The sequence below is a fragment of the Lucilia cuprina genome, chromosome 2 (genome assembly GCF_022045245.1).
Source record: "Lucilia cuprina isolate Lc7/37 chromosome 2, ASM2204524v1, whole genome shotgun sequence".
Lineage (NCBI taxonomy): Eukaryota > Metazoa > Arthropoda > Insecta > Diptera > Calliphoridae > Lucilia > Lucilia cuprina.
This window is the reverse complement of record NC_060950.1, coordinates 49,384,912-49,411,858: the sequence shown is the minus strand read 5'-3', so window position 1 is coordinate 49,411,858 and position 26,947 is coordinate 49,384,912. Positions and strand designations below refer to the sequence as shown.

The 26,947-nt window shown below is 27.5% G+C and overlaps 1 protein-coding gene across 3 annotated transcripts in view; it reads right to left on the bottom strand.

The window, feature by feature from the left end:
• LOC111685908 (E3 ubiquitin-protein ligase MIB2) overlaps positions 1 to 6,895 on the bottom strand; it is an 89,869-nt gene extending 82,974 nt beyond the window's left edge. Inside the window, exon 1 of one of the 3 annotated variants that reach the window (XM_023448185.2) lies at positions 6,767 to 6,895. The gene's annotated coding sequence lies outside the window, so the exon portion shown is untranslated. Of the gene's footprint in view, positions 1 to 6,379; positions 6,429 to 6,613; positions 6,699 to 6,766 lie in introns of those variants that run through there. The other 2 variants (XM_023448186.2, XM_046949896.1) reach the window with 2 other exon arrangements.
• Positions 6,896 to 26,947: the final 20,052 nt, after the last annotated feature.

Genomic DNA, 26,947 nt, shown 5'->3' with positions numbered 1-26,947 from the left:
AATTTGGCGATATAAGGGTCATGCTTCTTTTTCTATTTAAACTATCTGTAAGAAATTTTATTTCATTAACTCGATATGCCACATATTTTTTTTACACTTTATAAGAAAGTCCTTTATAATGATGAATATAAAAGCGGAATTGATAATATTTTATGGTGTTGTGATAAAACAATATAAGACAAGTATTATAACACTATCAAAAAATTATATTTGTCAAAATCTCAAGAGATATCATTTTTTGAAATTAAAGTGGCTTACCATGTTACTGCACAAAAATAATTTCATTTATAATTATTTTGTTTTGTTTACAAATTAAATTTCACATTGCGAAAAAATCGTATATAAATTTCAAACTATATGCATAATATAAAATCATACTAAATTACTAAAGACATTTACAGAAACCTTTTTCAAGCAATGGAAATTTCTAAAATCCATGCAAGAAATCCGACCCAATATTGATTGAAATTAGTTCAGATGTTTGAAATAATCAAGAAGCAAAATATAAACTGTGCAAGTTTATCACAATCTGAATGTTAAGTGCAAAGTCATTATATTTACAATATTTTTTGCCTATACCAAATCATACTACAGGACCTGTTTTTGCTGTAGAATAATTAAGCTGTATTTAGCCAAATTTATTCTCATATATAAAGTAACTAAAAATATACCGAAATATAAATTTCATATTGAAAATAAAATTTATATATTTTTTTGAAACAAGAACATGATAAGCCACTTTGAAAATGTACTAGAACTTGGTTTTTGAAAATAAAAAATATTCAATTATTGTTAGGCAGTAACTTGATAAGCCACAATTTTTTGCTAAAACAGTGATTTCCACTTTATATATGATGTCCATCTATTGGCATCCGATAGCAATGGACCTTAGATGATTATTCAGCGCGTTTAAAGTACAAATTTAAAAATTCCTATTTTATGAGAATTTTTTTAAACTTTAATGTCGATTTAGTCAAAATTTTATTTTTGTGGCATACCGAGTTACTGCAAAAAGCCCTTCATTTTTATATTTATTTTTAATTTTAGTTTTTGTGAAAACAATAAAAAAATTTATGTTTTATTATTTTTACACATTTTTTAAACAAATTTAATTAAAAAATATAATTTTAAAAATCTTTACATTAACAGAAAAACTGTAAAACGATTTTAATTAATAATACCTCGTTTCAATTATTTTATTTATTGAAGTTTTATTTTTGAGTGATTTTATACACAAAATTTTTATTGGTTTCTATTATGGTTGTTAAATACGATTTTAATTATACATTTTTATGATTTAAATACAAAATGAAGTGAACCCTTTTAAAGTTGTTAATTAATCGTTTAACTGAAATTTTTTAAAATTAGTATTTTCTGATAGTAATTCAACATTTTCTGAAAATAATTCTAGTGAACTATTGAGAATATTGAAACGAAATTTGAAGTAAATACTCTTAAGTGGTCTCAGGAGTTCTATTTTTTTAATCGACATAAAATCAACAACTAATGAAAAAATATATACATATATGTATGTAGATATTCCTTATAATTAGTTGAAAAGGTATTGACTTACAAGTCGGGTGGTATAATTATTCTTTTGACCCAATGAAAATGGTTAAAATCGATCCATTGTTTAACCTAGCCCACAACCGTACCCCGAATAGGACTTTTCAAAAAATCGGCAAAACTGTGTTCATTATTTAGTTGATAAAAAATAAAAATTAAATAAGTAAGAAATAAAAAAGTTAAAAAAATAAAATTTGATCCAATTATCATAATAAAGCATTTAATTTGAATTGCACCTTGTCTCGGTATACTTAAGCCATTTGTTGTTGAATAAAATTGTGGACATTTCAGTCAAATTTTGAAGTGGGCTTTGTATAAGGGCTATAGTCAATCATAAACATAATCCCTATTCATCGGGTTCAGTTGTAAGGGAGCTAGCTGAAGTCATGGACCAATGATAACCATTTTAAATAGGCTTCCTCTCCTGTACAATAGAAGATCATGTGTCAAATTTTATTGATTTATTTTCAAAATTGATTGCAAGATTTACAAGCCCTATTCTCAGTTCTATGGGGGCTAGGTGAAATAATGAATTGATCTTAACCACTTTCAATAGACTTGTTTACATGGACGGACAGACTGACGGGCATACTTAAATCGACTCAGAAAATGATTCTAAGCTAATTGGTATACTTTAAGGTGGGTATAGGGACAATATTATTGTGCGTTACAAACATCAGCATAAACCCAATATAATTTTTATTTAAAAAAATATTAAAAATGCGTAATGCGCTAAATAAATATATTTTTGTGGGCCAAAAATATTCTTACAAATTTTACAATTATTTTTCGCGCAATAAGCTCAAAATTAAGGAATATTTGAGATGCATTTCGATAAAATTTAAGAAACTTATTTTATTTCTTTTTTTTTGACAAATTGTTTTGAGATCAGGATTTTCAATCAGGAAACTAAGGACCCTTTCAAAAGTTTTATTTTGTAAATTTTTATTAAAATATTTTTTTATTCGGATCATAAATGCATTTTATTGATTTTAAAAAATGAGTCCAGGTGACCAATCTAGGGGCTTTACCACTGGACTCCATTGGTGCTACGCAGTCTAAAGATTGTAAGTAAATACGAAAACACCTCAGCTCTATGTAAAATTTTGCTACGATATCTCCTATAGAACACGAGATACCGAATATACATTACAATATATAAAAAAAGTGTTTCTAAACAACTGTGTTTTATACGCTTGCAGCATAAAATAACTTATTTGTTGTACAACCATCGTTATATATTTTATTTGTTTGGCAAAATATAGAAAAACAAATATCTTACTCTTATTCTCTTTGAACTCACTCACATTACCTATGTGAGAAAATAACAATATCAACTTGTAACAGAACTACTCATCAATCAATTTTTTTATTAAAATAATAAAAATCGAAATTTAGAAAAAATCGACATCAGTTAAACAAAAAACAGGTTGAACAAGTAGGAAAGTATAGTCGGGCATGGCCGACCATATAATACCCTACACCATAAGTATATTTTTACAATTTTTACTTTTATAAAATTTTTATTTTTTGTAAAGAAACTTTTATGTTGAATATTACCTTAATTCCAAAATATTTAAGCCATTTATTGATAAAAAACTAAAATTTCTAAATGAGGGTTTATATAGGTCAAATAAGGGCCGATCCTCGGTAAATTTGGGAAAAGGATATATTTCTAAATAACAGTTAGTTTTGTTGAGTTTCATTGCGATATAAATGGTTACAAGTCAATTTTAGACGTTTAAGTCATTTTTTTTTTTTTGAAGGGGGGTTTGTATGGGGGCTAGGGTCAAATATATGCCGATCCTTACGAAAATCTGCAGTATCATTTATACTTATATAAAACTTATTTGTGCCAATTTTTAGAGAGATAGCAGAATATTTGACGTTATTATAGCATAAAAAGTTCAAATCGGGAGGTACGGTTGTATCAAGAATTATAGAAACATAGATTGCGCATTCAGTATGTAAAAAAATGTTCGTTCTGCGCATGTACGTCATATCAGCCTAGAACTTGAGAAAAATAAAAGCAAAACATAAACAAAGTGACATTTTTGGAAAATAAAAAAATATTTCAATACAAATAAAATACATAATACAAATAAAAAAAAACTAATTTCGCACGCCTTGGAGTTGTTGGTGCTTTTGCAATTTTTCACAGCGCATTTCATATTTAAAGTATTTTATTTTTTTAAATTTTTACAAAATTTTTTGACGTTTTTAAAATTTTTTTAAATTTTTTTTTAGACGTCAATCACTTTATTTGCTGATGTGACGTAGCACATCGAACACCTGTTGATTTAAACCAAAAAAAAACCTGCGCAATGCGTAATCTATATTTTTATAATTCTTGCGGTTGTATGGTGGCTAGGTGAAATAACGAACCGATTTCAACCATTTTCAATAGGCTTCGTCCTTGTGCCAAAAAACATGCTTGGTCCAAATTTCATCAAATTATCTTGAAAATTGCGGCCTGTACCTTGCGCACAAGGTTTACATGGACAGCCAGCCAGCCGGACAGACGGACGGACGGACATGTCTTAATCGACTCAAAAAATAATTCGGAATCGATCGGTCTACTTTAAGGTGGGTATTAGACCAATAGGCTTAAATTAAGCGTTCTGATCCAGCTGATTTTAAAACTTTTGTTTATACCACATGATAGTACTTGTTCTTGTGACTTCAACAAAGGAAAAAAAATTATCCGCTCTATTAAGGTTCGGGAGTTGTGGGCCTTCAAAGGTCTGATATATAATTGTATATATCTCGATCACTGATAAATGGATATGGTCGATATGGGTATCATTGGAAAGGTCTTTGACAGAGCAGTCCACTGATGTGTTAGATGACAAATATTATTAACCCATTGAGAACCAGGGGTGAATTTTTTGTTTTTTTCCTTTGACTTTTTTTAAAAAAGTACCGTTATCTCTAAAACATATCGATATGACGGTACCTCATCTTATATAAAAGTTTGTAGACAACAATTGGGGCTTTCCTTTGATATATGTTTGAAAGCTATAACCCATGAAATGCAGGAGTTATTTAAGTTTAAAATTTTATATTTTTGTAAATTTTGATTTTTATCTTGTAATTATAAATCTCAAGTGTTTATTATTTGATATGGTTAATATCGGTATCAGTGGATAGGTTTCTGTAATATAGTCCATATTATAGTATACATACATATATACATACATACACACACACATACATACATACATACATACATACATACATACATACATACATACATACATACATACATACATACATACATACATACATACATACATACAGACATACAGACATACATACATACATACATACATACATACATACATACATACATACATACATACATACATACATACATACATACATACATACATACATACATACATACATACATACATACATACATACATACATATATAACATACATGATGTAGGTACATCGTATATGAAATAATATTTCTAACACATTCATATTTCATATCTTCAATTAGGGAAAACCTTTTTTTAAAATGAAATAATTTTTCGCCTGCGGCGCAAGGCTGTTTTCTTTTACAATTCAATCATATCATCAAAAATTTTTATCCTACGGCACTATCCGCCTTTTTTCATATTTCAATCATTTTACTAAAAATGTGAAAAAATTATTTAAAAAAAGTCGCGCGATTTTTTTTAAATAATTTTTCGCCTGCGGCGCAGTCTTACATTATTTTCCTCAATTAAAACTTTTCACCAAACTTTACCTTCATTTCATTTCTCATTTCACAAAATTTCACCGTCATTACGTTTTATTTCATCATTTCACCTAGATAAGCTTACTTTCTGAACTAACTTAAAAAACTCCTGGACTTCATAACTTACAGAATTTAAACGTATATCCTAAAAAGCTCCAACTGTTATCTACACAATTTCATGTTAGATGATGTACCCTTACATCGTTTATTTTTGTAATATCGGTACTTTTGTAAAAAATTAAATGAAAAATATATAAAAATTGATCCTGGTTCTCAATGGGTTAATGATATAAGTTACAACATACATCAGTTGAAAGGTATATCTGAGACATATCCACTGATACTCATATCGACCGTATAAAATAATAAGGACTTGAGATTTATAAAATTGACTAAAATATGAAATTTTAAACTTAAATAACTCCTGCATTTCATGGGTTATAGCTTTCAAACATATATCAAAGGAAAGCCCCAAATGTTGTCTACAAACTTTCATGTGAGACGAGGTACCGTTATATCGGTATGTTTTAGAGATAACGGTACTTTATTAAAAAAAGTCAAAAGAAAAAATCATAAAAATTGACCCTGGCTCTCAATGGGTTAATTATATTTGTCATCTTACATATCAATGGAAAGCTCTTTCAAAGACCTTTCCAATGATACCCATATCGACCATATCCGTTTATCATTGATCAAGATATATGCAATTATATATCAAAACTTTGGAGGCCCATAACTCCCGGACCCTAATAGAGCGGATAATTTTTTTCCATCACTGCACTCAAAACGTAAAATGCTACAAGGTAGTAAAAAAAAACTCTAAAAATCAGCTGGATTAGAACACTTAATTTGCTCCAAAAACTGAGTCAATAAGCCTAATACAGATGTACATATTAACATCGTTTTTTTATTTTCTAATATTATTCATTATTATTTTTTATTTTCTAATATCATTCATTTTTAATTTGTTGTTTGTGATTTGTCAAACAATAACTATTTAATTCGAATTTTAAACCATAAATTAATAAAATGTATAAAATTATTCTATGTTTTAAACTGCTTACGGAAACTTAAATGACAGAAGGTACTTCTTTCTTTTATTAAGGTGACGATATGTACACACATATGTACATCTCCAAACTCACATAGTGCAAAACTAAGCCAATATCCACAATTTTACACTATTAATTGATTCTGCTACAAATGTATTCAGGCAATAATTAAATAAACCATTTTCATAGCCTCAATAATTATTATAACTTGAATAATTTTCAATAAATACTTTTGTATTAACATATCCTTTGACAATTTTTTTTGTCAGATGAAAATGAATTCACAATGAAAGTCAAATGTACAAAAATGTTAAGATTTAATTTTATGTATAGTTTTTTTTAATATTTCAAATAACCAAGTATTATTTTCTAATAATTATTTTCAATTTCCTTTTGTACCTTAAATGTAAACAATACTCCAGTTTAATGTTTAGAAAAGTATAATTTTCTCGAAATATTTACGTCATTTTAATATGTATGATGTGTTTAGATAGTATAAGGTTAGATAAATACGTTCGAAAATTTGGTAATGTAGAGATGCCAAACTATGATTTTACTTTATTGTACTCCAGATCAGGGATGGAAAATTTGAAATATTACTGAACCACCCTAACAAATTATATATAATTTCAAAAAATCACTAAAATATATTTTTCTTTTGAATAATATAAGAAACAATAATAATAAAAATTATTTTAAATAAACATAATAAAAGACATTCCTTAAAACAAAATTTACAAAAAACAATAAATCTAAAATAAATGCGGTCACTCTAAACCAATTAATTTGTCGTTCATCTGCATCCCTACAAGAAATGTATGACCGAAACTAACACATACAAAATGATTTTACTAACACACTTGAGCATTTTTCTTTAAAAACTGCTAAAAAAAATAGTTAATGGATATTTCCATCAATAGTGACGGTCAAATGACAGATAAAATATGTACTCAATAGGGTTCTATAAATCGACTTTCGAATAACCGAACAACTCGAATACGTATATGAAAAGAGTCGAAAAGTCGACTTTGTAAATAAAAGTCGTAAAGTCGAAAAAAGTCGGAAAGAGTCGAAAAGTCGAAAAAAGTCGGGAAAAGTCGGTAAAAGTCAAGAAAAGTTGCAAATAGTCGAAAAGTCGAAAATAGTTGAAAAGTCGGAAAAAGTCAAAAAAAGTCGAAAAGTTGGAAAAAATCGACTATTTATACAATATTAAAAGTCGAAAAATCGACTTTTAATTAAATGAGAAAGTCGAAAAATCGACTTTTAACTAAATGCAAAAAGTTGAAAAGTCGACTTTTCATAAAATGAAAAAGGTCGAAAAGTCGACTTTTCGTTTCAACTATAGAACCCTAGTACTAAATGTTTGATAGAGGGTTTCATTTGCATATGAAAGAGTGAAACAACTACATTTGACCGTCGTATAAATTAATTATTTCCGTGAAAGCCAAAGATCAAGAAGCGAAAAATTAAAATATTTAAGACTAAAATTATTAATAGTAAAGAGATTTATTATAAACTAAATTTATAAACGGTGCAGGAAGTATAGCCGAGAATATACACTTCGGAGTTTAATCTATCTGTGGTAATATGAATACATATTTACTTTTAATTTTTATATTTCAATATTTATATGTATTTCTTTACAGACAATTTATTTCTACAAATTAAAAAGAGCATAAGAGGATTTTACATTCTGTGAGGTATATAAAATGGTAAAATGATAGTTAATTTATGTATATGCTTACTATGTATATTAATAAAATTAAAAAATATATATCTTAAAATGTTAAAAAATTGTGTTTTATTATAAATTGGTATAGCCGTCAGATTTGACGGATAAATTCATCATGTGTGATTGGTCAACTGTGATGGATATATCCATAAAGAAGGATTAGTCAATCGTGACTAACATTTCCATCGTCCTTGATTGGTAAAAAGCAAAAGAGTGAGCAGCTCAAATAAATTTTTTTAAATCGGTAGAATAACAAGTGCAAAGGAGATGCAAGATGACATGTACACAAAAGTTTCCATCAAATGTTTCATATTGCCCTTAAGAACTTTATAGAAACATTATTCTACGCAATGATCGATATTTCCTTCACTAGTGTCAGTCAAATGACCGGTCAAATGACTGTCACTGTTCTTGTAGGGATAGAATTAACACAGTTCGCTACTTACGACGAATTTCGTCATACACACTGATTATGCGTATTTTCATATTTTTTAGTGTATTCTATATCTGACGGCGATTATTCGTTCCGAAAAACTGTTCGTTCGTCCAATTCACGAATGCAGCAAAAATGCAGGCATTGTTAAATTTTTTTTAGACTTGGAGAAAACATAAGATTTAAAGAAAAAATGGTCAAGACTATTGGTGTTTTGAATAATTATTAATTCAGACTGTTAATATCTACCATTATTTTTTGAAAAAATTGCCCTATTCCTGACTTTGGACAATCCTTGGTTATTTTACCTTTATTTCGATAGTATATAGAATTTTTACAGAAATGAATTTTTTAATTTGTCTCTTAGGTTTTCTACGGATTTTAAGTTATAAGATTGACTTGGCTATTGAAAAATACTTATTCTACGTTCACACCTTCGTGTTTTTTGAAACACATCATGTTTTTTTCAAAAAAAAAACTTCAAATTCGACTCGTTTTCCCATATATTTCAAAACATCTAAATTCGACATGTTTAATTATAAAACATTTAATGCTTTCAGAACAGGAATGATTTTTTTCGTACTTTTGTTTAATTAACACATCTAAAACAAAAAGTAATGTCAAAAATAAAAATTGAAATTACAAAATGTATTATTATTGTTAAAAAGATTCTTAATTTGTTTTAATTTAATAAATAATTGTGTTTAAATATTAAATTTAGTGTTATTTAAGTGAAAATCCTAATTTTTAAAACGAAATGTTTAAGTCGGAAAAATATTTCAAAGCAAAAAACACGATAATTTAATAAGTGAACGGTTGTGTTTAAACTCATTGAGATTTTCCAAAAACACGTAATAATAAATTCGATGACAGCTAGGGGCAGTGTTGCCAAAACATAATTGGGAAAAAATGTTACATTTTTTAGAAAAAAATGGTAAAAAAGCTAAAAATAAAGAAAAAAATGTGGAAAGGAGAAATAACAAAAATAATGTTTTTATCTTATTACACAAATGTACCATATACAGAATACAAATTTTATAATAACTACTTTTTGAGTTTATCGATTTTTAATTTATCTATTTCAAAGAGATTTGATATTGCTTTCCTAGAAGAATTTTCATGCACCTAAAATAAAATTTATAAAATATTAAAAATATACGCTTATAATATGCACTAAAAATGCAAAAAATAAGCACCAAAAATATTTCTTTGTAAAGGTGCAAATATACAGGTTTTTAAGGACTGCTTTATGTACTATAATACCACGGAATTAAGGAACCACGACCTCGAGAATGACAAATATAAAGACTATGAAACAACTTTAAATAGTATATATTTAATATCTAAAAGTGAAAAGCTTGTTATCAATAAAATAAAATTTTACACATTAATGTATTTTTGTATAAATTATATTTCTTCCGAATTTTATCGTTTTGTAATGTTTTTAAAGATATTTTCAGACTACAATAATGAGTATTAACACACTTCAAATTAAAAATATTATAAGATAATTCTGATTTTCAATAAATCAATCCGAAAAATACATTTTATGTTTACACTATGTTTGTTCAATTCACAATCAAGTTGTATATTGTATCTAATAAAATGTAGTAACCATATAGTAGAATATAGGCGAAACTAATTGTCAAGGACCTAAGTCCCCTGTCAAAAACCTAACTGGTGAGAATGTGTCAGTAGAAGCACAAAAATAAACGTAGTTGTTCAGAAGGTACTAAATAAAAATGTATTTGTTTACTTTAATTTTTTGTGTGTTATTAATTGAATTTTATATGCTAGTGAATAAAACTATTAGTTAATTATTTTTTGAAAAAGATATTTTATCTTAAAACATATTATAAACACGTATTTTTGTAATTTTTTCTGCACTAAAGCAAAAAGAAAATAAGTATGTAAAATACTTTTTTAATTTACAATACGAAAATGTACAACTTTTGTTTTTTCAGTTTTAATTAAAATGAAATGTCAAAGAAAAAAAATATTTTTTTTCGTTTGTAAAATATAAATTATTTTCGTGGTTTTAAATAAATGAAAAGTGTTGCAAAAAATAATAAACATTAAGTTTAAGTGATAAGAAAAACTAATAAGTGCTAATATCCTCGCAATTTTGCGAAGAAAATTTGAAGTTTAGTGAGTGCGTTTAGTTCTCACAAGTTTGTTTTATTCTCTCAGAGCTCGTATGTGTGAAGAGAATAATTTTTTTTGAAAACCGCTTCAGTTTCGCCTATATGTACTACTATATTGTAGTAACAGAGATTGTGAACAGATTTTTGTAGCAGGTCATAAGTTTATGTTCACAATAAAAAAACAATCAAAACAAACAATGTCAAAAGTAAAAAAAAATATTAAACTAAATAAACGAGCAAAATAAACCAAATTAATTAAGTTTTAATAAAATTTTATTTTTGTTTTGGTAAACAGCAGTTTGTAATTTCTGTGTTACCACTTTATCGTTTTTTATGCCAAAGTCGATTGAATTTTTTATTTATATGCTGAAATAAACAATTGACAACACTGAATTTTCTTACGACATTCGAAAAACATATGAAAAATTGTCGTAAGAGTTGTATAGAACTATTGCATAGAAAATACCAACAACATAGTTATGACTATTGTATCAGCTGCTGACATACAACGCTACAACATCAATTGTGAATTGAACAATTATTTGCAATATTTTTTATCCAATTTTCAATTGTTTATGCACTTTTCGTTCTTTTTTTAATGTATTTACACTTTTTGTTTGTTTTTTATTGTATTTATAAAATACATACCAAAAACGTTTGAAAATAAAAAAGTTTTGTGAATTGTTTTAAAAAATTTATGAATACCGACCTTTTAAAAAAAAAGAAATCAGTAATATATTTGAAAATCAAATTACCAATTATTTTTAGACTAGAAAATTGTATTATGCTACAAACATTTTTTACAAGTATTAATACTCATTATTGTAGTCTAAAAATACCTTAAGTGAATTATGGATGTGAGAGAGATGAAAGATATAAGTTTGGTAATGTTTTTTGGAATTATGGAACCGATACTTTAAGGACCAATATTTTGGACGCCACAATTAGTAGCACAAACTCAAAATACCTTCCGAATTATTGTGGTTTTAAAAATTAAATAAAACTATGTAAAATTGTTATACATGGAACCTAGTATTTTGTTGTTAAATAGAAATTTGTTGATGTTTATTTAAAAAAATTCTAAATATGTAAATACAAAATTAGTTATAAAAATATTAAATACAAAGAAAACAAAACAATTTGTTTTAGAACAAGTAAGAGCGCTATATTCGGCTGTGCCGAATCTTATATACCCTTCACCATAGTGTATTTTAAACATAATTGATCTTACAGTCTTGTTAATAAAAAACATTAAAAAAATTTGAGTCGATTTAAGCCGAATGTTTCGGCGGCGGCTCAAGCAACTAAATATAGTTCGGCGGCGGCTAAGCTCCGACTAGAAGCCGGTCGACTTCGACCTCTGATTCATTGCTGGTAAACATTGACGAGACGTACATTTTGTTTTTGTTTATCGTAAAAAAATTGTTTTCAAAAGCACTTGGGAAAAATTTGTGTTAGTTTTAAATTTCAAACTTACATTATTCGCATAAAAATTATTGTACAGTAACTCACAATCTACTCTCATATAATTGAAAACGTTTTAAATACTTTTTTCTATTCATTAAAAAATATATTTGCAATACAAAAGGGAATATTATTTTATTTTAACAAAAAATGCAAATCATATTTTTTTGCTGTGTATTTTTTGTATGTTTGGACTCCAAACAAAAAAAAAAAAAAAAAATACACAGCTGAATAAAACCAAATACATCTACACACACATGTAAATCTTTTTCTATATTCAGTGTTGTTGTTGCTTTTATAACAATTTTTTGATGAAATTTTCAGAGGTTGTCTCGGATTTTTGTTCATATCTCCGTTATTTACCGACCGATTTTGCTGATTTTAAATAGCGATCTTCTCGAAAGCATGTCTAATAGAATTATTGAAGATTCGGATTTCGCCGATATCTGGGGTCCTCTAAAAACTGATTTCAACAGACAGACAGACGGACAGACAGACGGACAGACAGACAGACGGACATGGCTTAATCGACTCCGCTATCTATAAGGATCCAGAATATATATACTTTATAGGGTCGGAAAATTATATTATAGAAATTACAAACGGAATGACAAACTTATATATACCCTTCTCACGAAGGTGAAGGGTATAAAAATTAAAAAAATATACTATAAAAATGTTTAAATGATCTAAAATGATCTATTATGTCAACAAAAGTTGACAAAACTTAGCTTTATAGACCCTACCCCCCATACAAACTCCCCTTCAGAAAATGACTTAAAGGTCAAAATTCACTTACAAACACTAATAACACTTTTAAATTCTACATAAATAATATTGAAGAAGATTTATATCCCCCTACCAACATTTTTAAGGATAGGGCCATATTTTGCCCTACTCCCCTTTTTTGACAAAAAAAAGTAAAAATATTCCGAAATAAGGTTAAAAAAAACAAACCAAATGCTTTATTTTTCTAAATATTCCCCATTTTTAACATACATACTGGTGTTGGGTATCATATTGTCTGCGCCCGACTATACATTCATACTTGTTAATGTTGTTTTTCTTTCTTAAAAAAACAAGAGTGCTATATTCGGCTGTGCCGATTCTTATATACCCTTCACCATAGCGTATATTAAATATATAAGTTTTATAAATTTAAATTTTTTACCAACTACATTATTATTACAGCAAACAAAGGGACAACAACAACGCTTAATGAAAAAAAAAACAAAATACACAAGGCAATTAAATCAACAGACATCTAAAAATACAAAACAAATAAAACGGAAGAACAAAATATACAGCGCAATAAAGGCAGCCTACATCCAAATCAGACGTCGGCGCTAGTATTGTTCTGACAACGAAGATTTTTGGCAAATCACATGTACACAAAACGGTCGCATACGAACCTCTAAACAAGAGCATCAAAAATACAAATATTTTATTTAGTTGCTTGACAGCATTCAACAAAGTAGGTTGATGTCGCTTTGTTAAAGAAATTGCAAACACAAGTTGAAAAAAGCAAAAACAACTTGCAAAAGCAAGAGCATAATTTACAAAAACAACGTACACTCTAAATAATTTTCTAGAATGCATAACAATGAAAGTAAATAAGTTAATCTTGTTTCATACTTTTGTTGTACATTTTAATTAGAAATGTTGTTTCTATGTAAAGAAATTATCATTCTTATGTACATTGATAACACATTGTTTATAAATATTCGCATTTTACAGTAATGCAATTTAAGTTGTTAAATAGAAATTTGTTGATGTTTATTTAAAAAAATTCTAAATATGTAAATACAAAATTAGTTATAAAAATATTAAATACAAAGAAAACAAAACAATTTGTTTTAGAAAAATTAAAAAAATATACTATAAAAATGTTTAAATGATCTAAAATGATCTATTATGTCAACAAAAGTTGACAAAACTTAGCTTTATAGAACTTTAAATGACACTACCGATTTTTGGAATGATCGGGCTTCATTTGACCCTAGCCCCCATACAAACTCCCCTTCAGAAAATGACTTAAAGGTCAAAATTCACTTACAAACACTAATAACACTTTTAAATTCTGCATAAATAATATTGAAGAAGACTTAACTCCCCCTACCAACATTTTTAAGGATAGGGCCATATTTTGCCCTACTCCCCTTTTTTTGACAAAAAAAAGTAAAAATATTCCGAAATAAAGTTAAAAAAAAAAACAAACCAAATGCTTTATTTTTCTAAATATTCCTCATTTTTAACATACATACTGGTGTTGGGTATCATATTGTCTATGCCCGACTTTACATTCATACTTGTTAATGTTGTTTTTCTTTCTTAAAAAAACAAGAGTGCTATATTCGGCTGTGCCGATTCTTATATACCCTTCACCATAACGTATATTAAATATATGAGTTTTATAAATTTAAATTTTTTACCAACTACATTATTATTACAGCAAACAAAGGGACAACAACAACGCTTTATGAAAAAAAAAACAAAATACACAAGGCAATTAAATCAACAGACATCTAAAAATACAAAACAAATAAAACGGAAGAACAAAATATACAGCGCAATAAAGGCAGCCTACATCCAAATCAGACGTCGGCGCTAGTATTGTTCTGACAACGAAGATTTTTGGCAAATTACATGTACACAAAACGATCGCATACGAACCTCTAAACAAGAGCATCAAAAATACAAATATTTTATTTAGTTGCTTGACAGCATTCAACAAAGTAGGTTGATGTCGCTTTGTTAAAGAAATTGCAAACACAAGTTGAAAAAAGCAAAAACAACTTGCAAAAGCAAGAGCATAATTTACAAAAACAACGTACACTCTAAATAATTTTCTAGAATGCATAACAATGAAAGTAAATAAGTTAATCTTGTTTCATACTTTTGTTGTACATTTTAATTAGAAATGTTGTTTCTATGTAAAGAAATTATCATTCTTAAGTACATTGATTACACATTGTTTATAAATATTCGCATTTTACAGTAATGCAATTTAATCTTCAAAATTAAAAATAACCAAATATTTTTTTCAGTGCAATTTCAATGAAAAAATGCCAATAGTGTGTGTGTAGTGGTGATTTTTTATCTGCCTCTCTATCCGCCGCTATATGATCCAAATACAGGAATAGAATTCACAAAAATAAAACAAACAAAATCAAGGCGATTCAATCAGCTGATAATTTATTTCTTCGCTTAAACGGAGAACAACTTAATTTATATTTTGAATTATTCAAGTAAAAAATCTAAAAAGCATCTCGTAAACAAATATAATTAAATTTATTTATTGAAACAATTGGTATGCATACAAAAATTTTAACTAAAATATAATTCTTCCGACACACTTTATATAAAGAAACACATATGAAGAATTTAGCCGGAGAGCGGAAGCTTGTTTTTAGGTTATGGCTTTATTTTGAAATATATTTAATGTTAACAAATTAAACAACATTGTTTTTTATATTCACTATGTAGCACAGTGGTATAGGAAAAAAAAGAGGGAAATAATTCGGTAACTTCTAAACGGTTAATCCGATTTTAATGAAATTTGGTATGCACAAAAAGGAGGTGTTGTCGAGTTTAGGTTTTGAATTTGGACCTTATAGGCCAACCAGGGGTCCGGCGGGGGGTCCTCAAATTAGGACACCTCGGCTATGTTAAATTTTTAAAACGATCTTATTTCTTCATTTGAGTTCCGATTTAAAAAAAATTTCGTATATAGAATCTTCTCATCGAGCACTATAAAAAATGTAGCAGCAAATTATCTCTTATAGTTTAGGAGATATTCGCATTTGAAAATTAAAATTTTAAAATTTTTACCGTCCTTACTTTAGTTTTTTGATAATAGCGGGTCCAAATATTCCCGATTTTCGCCATTTTTTTTATTCGCTTAACAAAAAGTCTATATATCAAGCAGTGAAAGAATTATGTAAAAATCATGACTGAGTCCAAAGTTATAGGCATTTTAATTTAAAAAATTAAAAAAAGGCGATTTTTTGCCATTTTTTGGGAAAAAAGTATCTTTTTCTTTTTAAGTTATCTAAAAAGTTTCTAAGAAGATGTATATAGAATTTATACTTTTTGAAAAGCTGACTTTACATAAAATACGATAAATGAAACAAAACCTAAAAATTTTTGATACCGAGGGGACCAGATCCATCCAAAAAAACCCTATTTTTTATATAAAATTCAATTTTGAGCAAAAATTCTCAAATCGCATAGTCGATATCAAATTATAGTGACCTGTTTTATATGACCCAATATGTTCTTAATCATTTTGTAACGGGTTTCGATAACCCCGCCCCTGGTATGGATATAATAGGCAAAAAACCAAAAAATCCCATTTTTGGGATTTTTTAAAACTTTTTTGGGAATTCCGGGATTTCTAATAAGAAATTTTTATTTAATTTTGGATTTTGAGTAAAAAAATCTACCTAACTGTATAAAGCGTTCCGGAACAGATTTTTAGTTTATCTCTATATCTACATAGTAGAGTTGTAAATTATTCGTGTTTAAAATTATTCGAATAAAAATATAAATAAAACTTGCCAAACACCTCCCAAATTTTAAGTTGCGGATAAAAAACGGGTTTGCGTACATTAATGCACTTCTAGGTAAATAACCTAGTTCAATCTCAACCTATTTTAAATTTCTCAGTAGATTTCAAAGTGGAATCTGTGACTTTTATAATGATATATGTATACGATGTTTAACTTAAGTAAAGAAGTATGTGTGCATTTCATAAGCTACTTAACATGTTTTATACTAGCCATAAAAAATGAGGGGTGTATTGTATTTGTCATTCCGTCTGCAATACATCGAAATATTGGGTCCTTATTAGATTCTAAAACGATCTAGTACGAGCGCGATAGTACGATCTAGAGGGTTGAAATTTTGACAAATACTTTTTTGTTTGGTATTGAAAATGGGCAACATCTGTCTACGATTTAACCTAGCACCCATATAAGGTTCCCTTTAGTAAATTACTATAATGCAGATAACTTACTTATAAAAGCGCTGATGGCAATGAAATTCGAAATGTAGAAATCTTTAACGAACCAACATGTTTTTGTAAAATATTTTGAGGTTCGGTCAATAATTGTTCCTACTTCCCATATAAAGATCTCACCAGAAAATGGATTTAACTCACTTAAAAATACCAGTGTAGCAACTAAAATCTACATAAACAGATTGCTAGCATTCAAAAATCCATAGAATTACTTCTATACAGTAAGCATTCTACTTTTAACATGGCAAAGTAAAAGATTTGTTTCAATTATAACAGATTTTTTGATTAAGTATTTGTATATTATTTTGTTCAATATTATAATAAAGTACCTATGGGTAAAAAGAAACATTAAAATTGTATTCGAATATTCGACAAAAATTGTTCGAATTATTCTTTATTTTAAATTGGAAATTTTTTATTTATTCGAAGAAAAACAAAAAATTTTCTCGATTAATCGAATAATTTTTATTCGAATGACAACCCTACTACACACAGTGGTATAGGAAAAAAAAAAGAGGGAAATAATTCGGTAACTTCTAAACGGTTAATCCGATTTTAATGAAATTTGGTATGCACAAAGAGGAGGTGTTGTCGAGTTTAGGTTTTGAATTTGGACCTTATAGGCCAACCAGGAGCCCGGCGGGGGTCCTCAAATTAGGACACCTCGGCTATGTTAAATTTTTAAAGCGATCCTATTTCTTCATTTGAGTTCCGATTTAAAAAAAATTTCGTATATAGAATCTCCTCATCGAGCACTATAAAAAATGTCGTCATAGCAGTAAATTATCTCTTATAGTTTAGGAGATATTCGCATTTGAAAATTAAAATTTTAAAATTTTTACCGTTCTTACTTTAGTTTTTTGATAATAGCGGGTCCAAATATTCCCGATTTTCGCCATTTCTTTTTTTATTCGCTTAACAACAAGTTTATATATCAAGCAGTGAAAGAATTATGTAAAAATCATGACTGAGTCCAAAGTTATAGGCATTTTAATTTAAAAATTAAAAAAAAAGCGATTTTTTTGCCATTTTTTTGGAAAAAAGTATCTTTTTCTTTTTAAGTTATCTAAAAAGTTTCTAAGAAGATGTATATAGAATTTATACTTTTTGAAAAGCTGACTTTACATAAAATACGATAAATGAAACAAAACCTAAAAATTTTTGATACCGAGGGGACCAGGTCCATCCAAAAAACCCTATTTTTTTATAGAAAATTCAATTTTGAGCAAAAATTCTCAAATCGCATAGTCGATATCAAATTATAGTGACCTGTTTTATATGACCCAATATGTTCTTAATCATTTTGTAACGGGTTTCGATAACCCCGCCCCTGGTATGGATATAATAGGCAAAAAACCAAAAAATCCCATTTTTGGGATTTTTAAAACTTTTTTGGGAATTCCGGGATTTTTAATAAGAAAATTCGAACTTTTTATTTAATTTTAGATTTTGAGTAAAAAAATCTACCTAACTGTAAAATTTCATCAAAAAATATTCATAAATAAAATTTTTATTGCAATTTGAAAAATTTGTATCTTCGCAAAAACTGAATAAAAAACATTTTTTAATTTTTTTAAAAAAAGTATTCCGCAAATTTTTTAATTTTCAAAAATTATATACAGTTTTGAAAAATAGACAAAATTACCTTTCCATTGATATATAACATGCCTACCTAATGTTTTTTAAGAATTTTTTGGGAATTCCGGGATTTCTAATAAGAAATTTTTATTTAATTTTGGATTTTGAGTAAAAAAATCTACCTAACTGTAAAATTTCATCAAAAAATATTCATAAATAAAATTTTTATTGCAATTTAAAAAATTTGTATCTTCGCAAAAACTGAATAAAAAACATTTTTTAATTTTTTTAAAAAAGTATTCCGCGAATTTTTTAATTTTCAAAAATTATATACAGTTTTGAAAAATAGACAAAATTACCTTTCCATTGATATATAACATGCCTACCTAATGTTTTTTAAGTGACAAATTAATTATATCAACTGATTTTATAAAATTTTCAATTTTACATATATCAGTTTTATCCACTTTATTTTTATGTACAGTTTCAATATATTTCAATAAGAAGTTCACTTTATCTTGAAAAGGAGCTGAAGAGTGTTCAAATAAAATGGAGCACAAATCATTTTTTTTAGTACGATGGTTAGAAAATTACAAATAATTACAAACAGATATAAACCTGTCTTATATATTAATTACAGGTACTTAAATTAAATTATTTTTTAAAGGGTTATAATATTCTACCTAATATGTCTAACGTATCCTTATGTAATGAATTTTTCCTCAATAGGTCACTTTAATAAGCTACCTATTAAAGTGACCTATAGGGGTAAAAATCATTACAGTTTAAAAAATAATACCTGAAAATTTTTTAATATATGTAACAAATTTAAGAGTTAACGTTATGGATGAAAATAATAGTGCTAGGTAAATTTTCTAAAAGATGTTGAGTTTTGCCTAATTAATTTGTCACTTAAAAAACATTAGGTAGGCATGTTATATATCAATGGAAAGGTAATTTTGTCTATTTTTCAAAACTGTATATAATTTTTGAAAATTAAAAAATTTGCGGAATACTTTTTTTAAAAAAATTAAAAAAATTTTTTTATTCAGTTTTTGCGAAGATACAAATTTTTCAAATTGCAATAAAAATTTTATTTATGAATATTTTTTGATGAAATTTTACAGTTAGGTAGATTTTTTTACTCAAAATCTAAAATTAAATAAAAAGTTCGAATTTTCTTATTAGAAATCCCGGAATTCCCAAAAAAGTTTTAAAAATCCCAAAAATGGGATTTTTTGGTTTTTTGCCTATTATATCCATACCAGGGGCGGGGTTATCGAAACCCGTTACAAAATGATTAAGAACATATTGGGTCATATAAAACAGGTCACTATAATTTGATATCGACTATGCGATTTGAGAATTTTTGCTCAAAATTGAATTTTCTATAAAAAAATAGGGTTTTTTGGATGGACCTGGTCCCCTCGGTATCAAAAATTTTTAGGTTTTGTTTCATTTATCGTATTTTATGTAAAGTCAGCTTTTCAAAAAGTATAAATTCTATATACATCTTCTTAGAAACTTTTTAGATAACTTAAAAAGAAAAAGATACTTTTTTCCCAAAAAAATGGCAAAAAATCGCCTTTTTTTTAATTTTTAAATTAAAATGCCTATAACTTTGGACTCAGTCATGATTTTTACATAATTCTTTCACTGCTTGATATATAAACTTGTTGTTAAGCGAATAAAAAAAGAAATGGCGAAAATCGGAATATTTGGACCCGCTATTATCAAAAAACTAAAGTAAGAACGGTAAAAATTTTAAAATTTTAATTTTCAAATGCGAATATCTCCTAAACTATAAGAGATAATTTACTGCTATGACGACATTTTTTATAGTGCTCGATGAGGAGATTCTATATACGAAATTTTTTTTTAAATCGGAACTCAAATGAAGAAATAGGATCGCTTTAAAAATTTAACATAGCCGAGGTGTCCTAATTTGAGGACCCCCCGCCGGGCCCCTGGTTGGCCTATAAGGTCCAAATTCAAAACCTAAACTCGACAACACCTCCTCTTTGTGCATACCAAATTTCATTAAAATCGGATTAACCGTTTAGAAGTTACCGAATTATTTCCCTCTTTTTTTTCCTATACCACTGTGTGTAGTAGGGTTGTCATTCGAATAAAAATTATTCGATTAATCGAGAAAATTTTTTGTTTTTCTTCGAATAAATAAAAAATTTCCAATTTAAAATAAAGAATAATTCGAACAATTTTTGTCGAATATTCGAATACAATTTTAATGTTTCTTTTTACCCATAGGTACTTTATTATAATATTGAACAAAATAATATACAAATACTTAATCAAAAAATCTGTTATAATTGAAACAAATCTTTTACTTTGCCATGTTAAAAGTAGAATGCTTACTGTATAGAAGTAATTCTATGGATTTTTGAATGCTAGCAATCTGTTTATGTAGATTTTAGTTGCTACACTGGTATTTTTAAGTGAGTTAAATCCATTTTCTGGTGAGATCTTTATATGGGAAGTAGGAACAATTATTGACCGAACCTCAAAATATTTTACAAAAACATGTTGGTTCGTTAAAGATTTCTACATTTCGAATTTCATTGCCATCAGCGCTTTTATAAGTAAGTTATCTGCATTATAGTAATTTACTAAAGGGAACCTTATATGGGTGCTAGGTTAAATCGTAGACAGATGTTGCCCATTTTCAATACCAAACAAAAAAGTATTTGTCAAAATTTCAACCCTCTAGATCGTACTATCGCGCTCGTACTAGATCGTTTTAGAATCTAATAAGGACCCAATATTTCGATGTATTGCAGACGGAATGACAAATACAATACACCCCTCATTTTTTATGGCTAGTATAAAACATGTTAAGTAGCTTATGAAATGCACACATACTTCTTTACTTAAGTTAAACATCGTATACATATATCATTATAAAAGTCACAGATTCCACTTTGAAATCTACTGAGAAATTTAAAATAGGTTGAGATTGAACTAGGTTATTTACGTAGAAGTGCATTAATGTACGCAAACCCGTTTTTTATCCGCAACTTAAAATTTGGGAGGTGTTTGGCAAGTTTTATTTATATTTTTATTCGAATAATTTTAAACACGAATAATTTACAACTCTACTATGTAGATATAGAGATAAACTAAAAATCTGTTCCGGAACGCTTTATATAACAAAACCCATATGCCACAATTTCCCAAGATTTTATGAAAATATGCATATGTTATCGAAACAAGTGCAATTCATAAATTGAACTTGAACACTGAAGAGTGTTGCAATTAACATTAAATTTATTATTTTATTTTTTTTTTAGTTAATATTTTTTTCTTTTTTCATAAAACAAGTGATCAAAGGTATCAAAACAGACTGGGCTGGTAAAATGATGGTTACCATAGAACAAAACCTATGTGATGTAGTTTTCGCAGGTAACATACTGCTCTCAATGGAAGAATGCTTTATAGCAGACCATGAACTGGGTTCGTAGAATAAGGATTCTCATAGAACAAAGGCTAACTCTAAACGATTATTATTTAATGGATATCTTGAAACGATTGTTTTAGCTTCACCCTCGGTTTTTCGTATTAAATGGCAAAGACGTTTTATATTGCTAATCCGCTCGCTATTAATGTAAATTGCGGTAAATAAATATATATTCATAAGATATGGCTCGATATTTTTCTGCTACTACTTTAAATCCACTAGACTCTAGGGTGTTAGGACATACTTCGTACGTCGTATTAACCTTGTCCCAAAGTCTTTCTTCTTCATCCGATGCTCTAATAAACGCATTTAGTGGCGTGACCTACATTTTTAATATTCAAAAATTATAATAAAAATATATGAATAATAACTCGATATAAAAATAGATGAATTAATAACTCGATATTAATCTACGAATTGACAACAAAATTTATATCAACAAACTTGATAATAGTCAAATTGACCCAATATATGGGAAGAACAAGAATACACCGTAATGTATTTTGTTGCTAGAATTTGTAGATGGAAATCTGTAAACAAATAAACGCACAAAAGAAAATGTAAAACACTAATTTATATTTCTAACAAAATAAATCAACAATTATTGATATTCAGCCAACGCCAATGATAACAGCATTATCTACCCGCCGTATTTATTTAACAAACTTGATTTCACAAAATTTAAAATTTGGTTTAATAAAATTTATTCATATATTTAAAAACTAAAAAATTATATGTATACACAAAATCAAAAAATTTGGTTTAATAAAATTTATTTATATATTTAAAAACTACAAAATTATATGTATACACAAAATCAATTTTTCATATTCTGGTAACTTTCAGTTTTAATTATACTGTATGGTAACGACAGAAAAATGGAACTCCATTTATGCACTTGAAAAAAAAACTCCGTTATTATTTTAAAAAGTGTGCAAAGTTTTAAGTAGAAATGAGTCAAAAGAATATAAAAAATGAGTTTTCGAATTCTAATCCGAATAAAGAATATTTATCATCAAATTCTGATGATAATTATCAAAATATTTACTACCAGCAGATAGTAAATATTTATAATGATATTTTAAGAAAAATAGCAAAAATTCAATAGCAAAAATTGTTCGCGAAAATGGTACCAAAAAAGTTTTAGAAAAATATAAATTTTGTAAGAAATGTTTTGAGGAAGAAAATTTGTGACACAAAAAATTTAATTAATTTCTTTTTATAAAGTTTTTGAAAACTACCTAGAAATTTTACGACCCAAACATTAATTTTCCATCGCCATACAAAGTTTCGTCGACAGCTGATGTGTATAATATGTACTATAATAATGTACAAACTGGTTTTGGATATGTGTCTGATAGGTACAAGTGTCTACATACATTAACTTCAAAGTTCACTTCTGCCAAAATTTTGAAATACAGGTAATTACGCTTAAAATTAAAATTTTCCAAAGACCTCACACAAGTTCGTTCATATCAAAATTCAAGAAACAATCGTAGAATTTTGGTTGATTTTGAGAACAAGGAGTTATGTGCTGTTACTGATGGTGGCACAAATATTATTGCCGCCTTAAAAAAAGAAAATTTCGTTCGACATGGCTGCTTAGCACATGCCCTACATCGCTTTTTAATGCACGATGTTTTAAATGAAGATTCATTTAAACATACTCATGTAATAATTGAAAAACTTAAGGGCATTATTCGAAGTCTAATGTATATGTTAAAAAGTTTTTTTGAAAAATATTGATATTGCATTACTGTTAAAATTAAAAATTTCGGCCGTTTATATCAAAATTCAAGAAACAATCCTGGAATTTGGTTTGGAGAACAAGGAGTTATATGCTGAAAGAATTATGTAAATATCATGACTGAGTCCAAAGTTATAGGCATTTTAATTTAAAACATTTAAAAAAGCCATTTTTTGCCATTTTTTTTGGGAAAAAGTATCTTTTTCTTTATAAGTTATCTAAAAAGTTTCTAAGAAGATGTGTATAGAATTTATACTTTTTGGAAAGCTGACTTTACATAAAATACGATAAATGAAACAAAACCTAAAAATTACCGAGGAGACCAGGTCCATCCAAAAAAACCCATTTTTTATGGAAAATTCAATTTTGAGCAAAAATTCTCAAATGGCATAGTCGATATCAAATTATAGTGACCTGTTTTATATGACCCAATATGTTCTTAATCATTTTGTAACGGGTTTCGATAACGCCGCCCCTGGTATGGATATAATAGGCAAAAAATCCCGTTTTTGGGATTTTTAAAAAAATCCGCGAATTTTTTAATTTTCAAAAATTATATATAGTTTTGAAAAATAGACAAATTAATTAGGGAAAACTCAACATCTTTTAGAAAATTTACTTAGCACTATTATTTTCATCCATAACTCTTAAATTTGTTATATATATTAAAAATGTTCAGGTATTATTTTTTAAACTGTAATGATTTTTACCCCTATAGGTCATTTTAATAGGTAGCTTATTAAAGTGACCTATTGAGGAAAAATTCATTACATAAGGAAACGTTAGATATATATAGGTAGAATATCATAACACTTTAAAAAATAATTTAATTTAAGTACCTGTAATTAATATAAGTATAAGACAGGTTTATATCTGTTTGTAATTATTTGTAATTTTCTAACCATGGCGACGTACTAAAAAATGATTTGTGCTCCATTTTATTTCAAGATAAAGTCAACATCTTATTGAAATATATTGAAACTGCACATAAAAATAAAGTGGATAATGATATATGTAAAATTGAAAATTTTATAAAATCAGTTGATATAAAACTGAAAAGAATGTTAAGAAAAGAAAAACAGCCTTTGGATGCCATAAAAATTGCAGATATTCTTCCAACCGCATCACCAAGACGACTAAAAAGAATTGTAAAGAGTATACCCACACCATCATCTGATACAACGTTCACTGAGGAAGAAGTTATTGTGCTTATGTTGCAGCTGTGATTAAGTCGTGATAACTACATAACGTTAAGAAAGGCGCTATCTGAAAAAGGAGTGGATGTTTTACCATCATATGACAAATTAATGAAAAGAAGAAAAGCATTATACCATCTCCTATTGAAATATCTGATCGGAAGCTGTTATTGGACTCGGCGCTCTACTCGAAAATACTGCTTTAAGGATTGCTTCTGACTTTTCTTCAGACCAACTAAAAAAATAAATTCTTGTGATCTTCAACTCATTTGTAAGTGGGGATGTGATGGATTATCAGCACTCTCTGAATATAAACAAATCAACACAAGTGAATCATCTTCCGAGTATAAAAATGTATTTATGGCATCGCTAGTTCCATTAAGAATTCGAAAGTATGCTGACAGCGATTCTCCATCAACCAGTTTCGATGATATTTGGAAGAATTCGACTCCAGGATCCAAAGCTTTTTGTAGGCCAATAAGCTTTGAGTATATAAAGGAAGCCGAAACAACGCAAGATTTGATAAATCATATTGAAGCAGAAATTAAAAACTTGGAACCTATAACAATCGAAATAGAAAATTATTCGTTTAACGTGTCCTATGATTTAAAACTTACAATGATTGATGGGAAAGTTGGAAATGCCATTACAGGAACATCATCTACTTGGTACTGTTACATATAATAAAAATATATGAATAATAACTCGATATAAAAATAGATGAATTAATAACTCGATATTAATCTACGAATTGACAACAAAATTTATATCAACAAACTTGATAATAGTCAAATTGACCCAATATATGGGAAGAACAAGAATACACCGTAATGTATTTTGTTGCTAGAATTTGTAGATGGAAATCTGTAAACAAATAAACGCACAAAAGAAAATGTAAAACACTAATTTATATTTCTAACAAAATAAATCAACAATTATTGATATTCAGCCAACGCCAATGATAACAGCATTATCTACCCGCCGTATTTATTTAACAAACTTGATTTCACAAAATTTAAAATTTGGTTTAATAAAATTTATTCATATATTTAAAAACTAAAAAATTATATGTATACACAAAATCAAAAAATTTGGTTTAATAAAATTTATTTATATATTTAAAAACTACAAAATTATATGTATACACAAAATCAATTTTTCATATTCTGGTAACTTTCAGTTTTAATTATACTGTATGGTAACGACAGAAAAATGGAACTCCATTTATGCACTTGAAAAAAAAACTCCGTTATTATTTTAAAAAGTGTGCAAAGTTTTAAGTAGAAATGAGTCAAAAGAATATAAAAAATGAGTTTTCGAATTCTAATCCGAATAAAGAATATTTATCATCAAATTCTGATGATAATTATCAAAATATTTACTACCAGCAGATAGTAAATATTTATAATGATATTTTAAGAAAAATAGCAAAAATTGTTCGCGAAAATGGTACCAAAAAAGTTTTAGAAAAATATAAATTTTGTAAGAAATGTTTTGAAGTTTTACGATCCAAACATTAATTTTCCATCGCCACACAGTGGTATAGGAAAAAAAAAGAGGGAAATAATTCGGTAACTTCTAAACGGTTAATCCGATTTTAATGAAATTTGGTATGCACAAAAAGGAGGTGACCCCCCGCCGGGCCCCTGGCCTCAAATTAGGACACCTCGGCTATGTTAAATTTTTAAAACGATCTTATTTCTTCATTTGAGTTCCGATTTAAAAAAAATTTCGTATATAGAATCTTCTCATCGAGCACTATAAAAAATAAATAGCAGTAAATTATCTCTT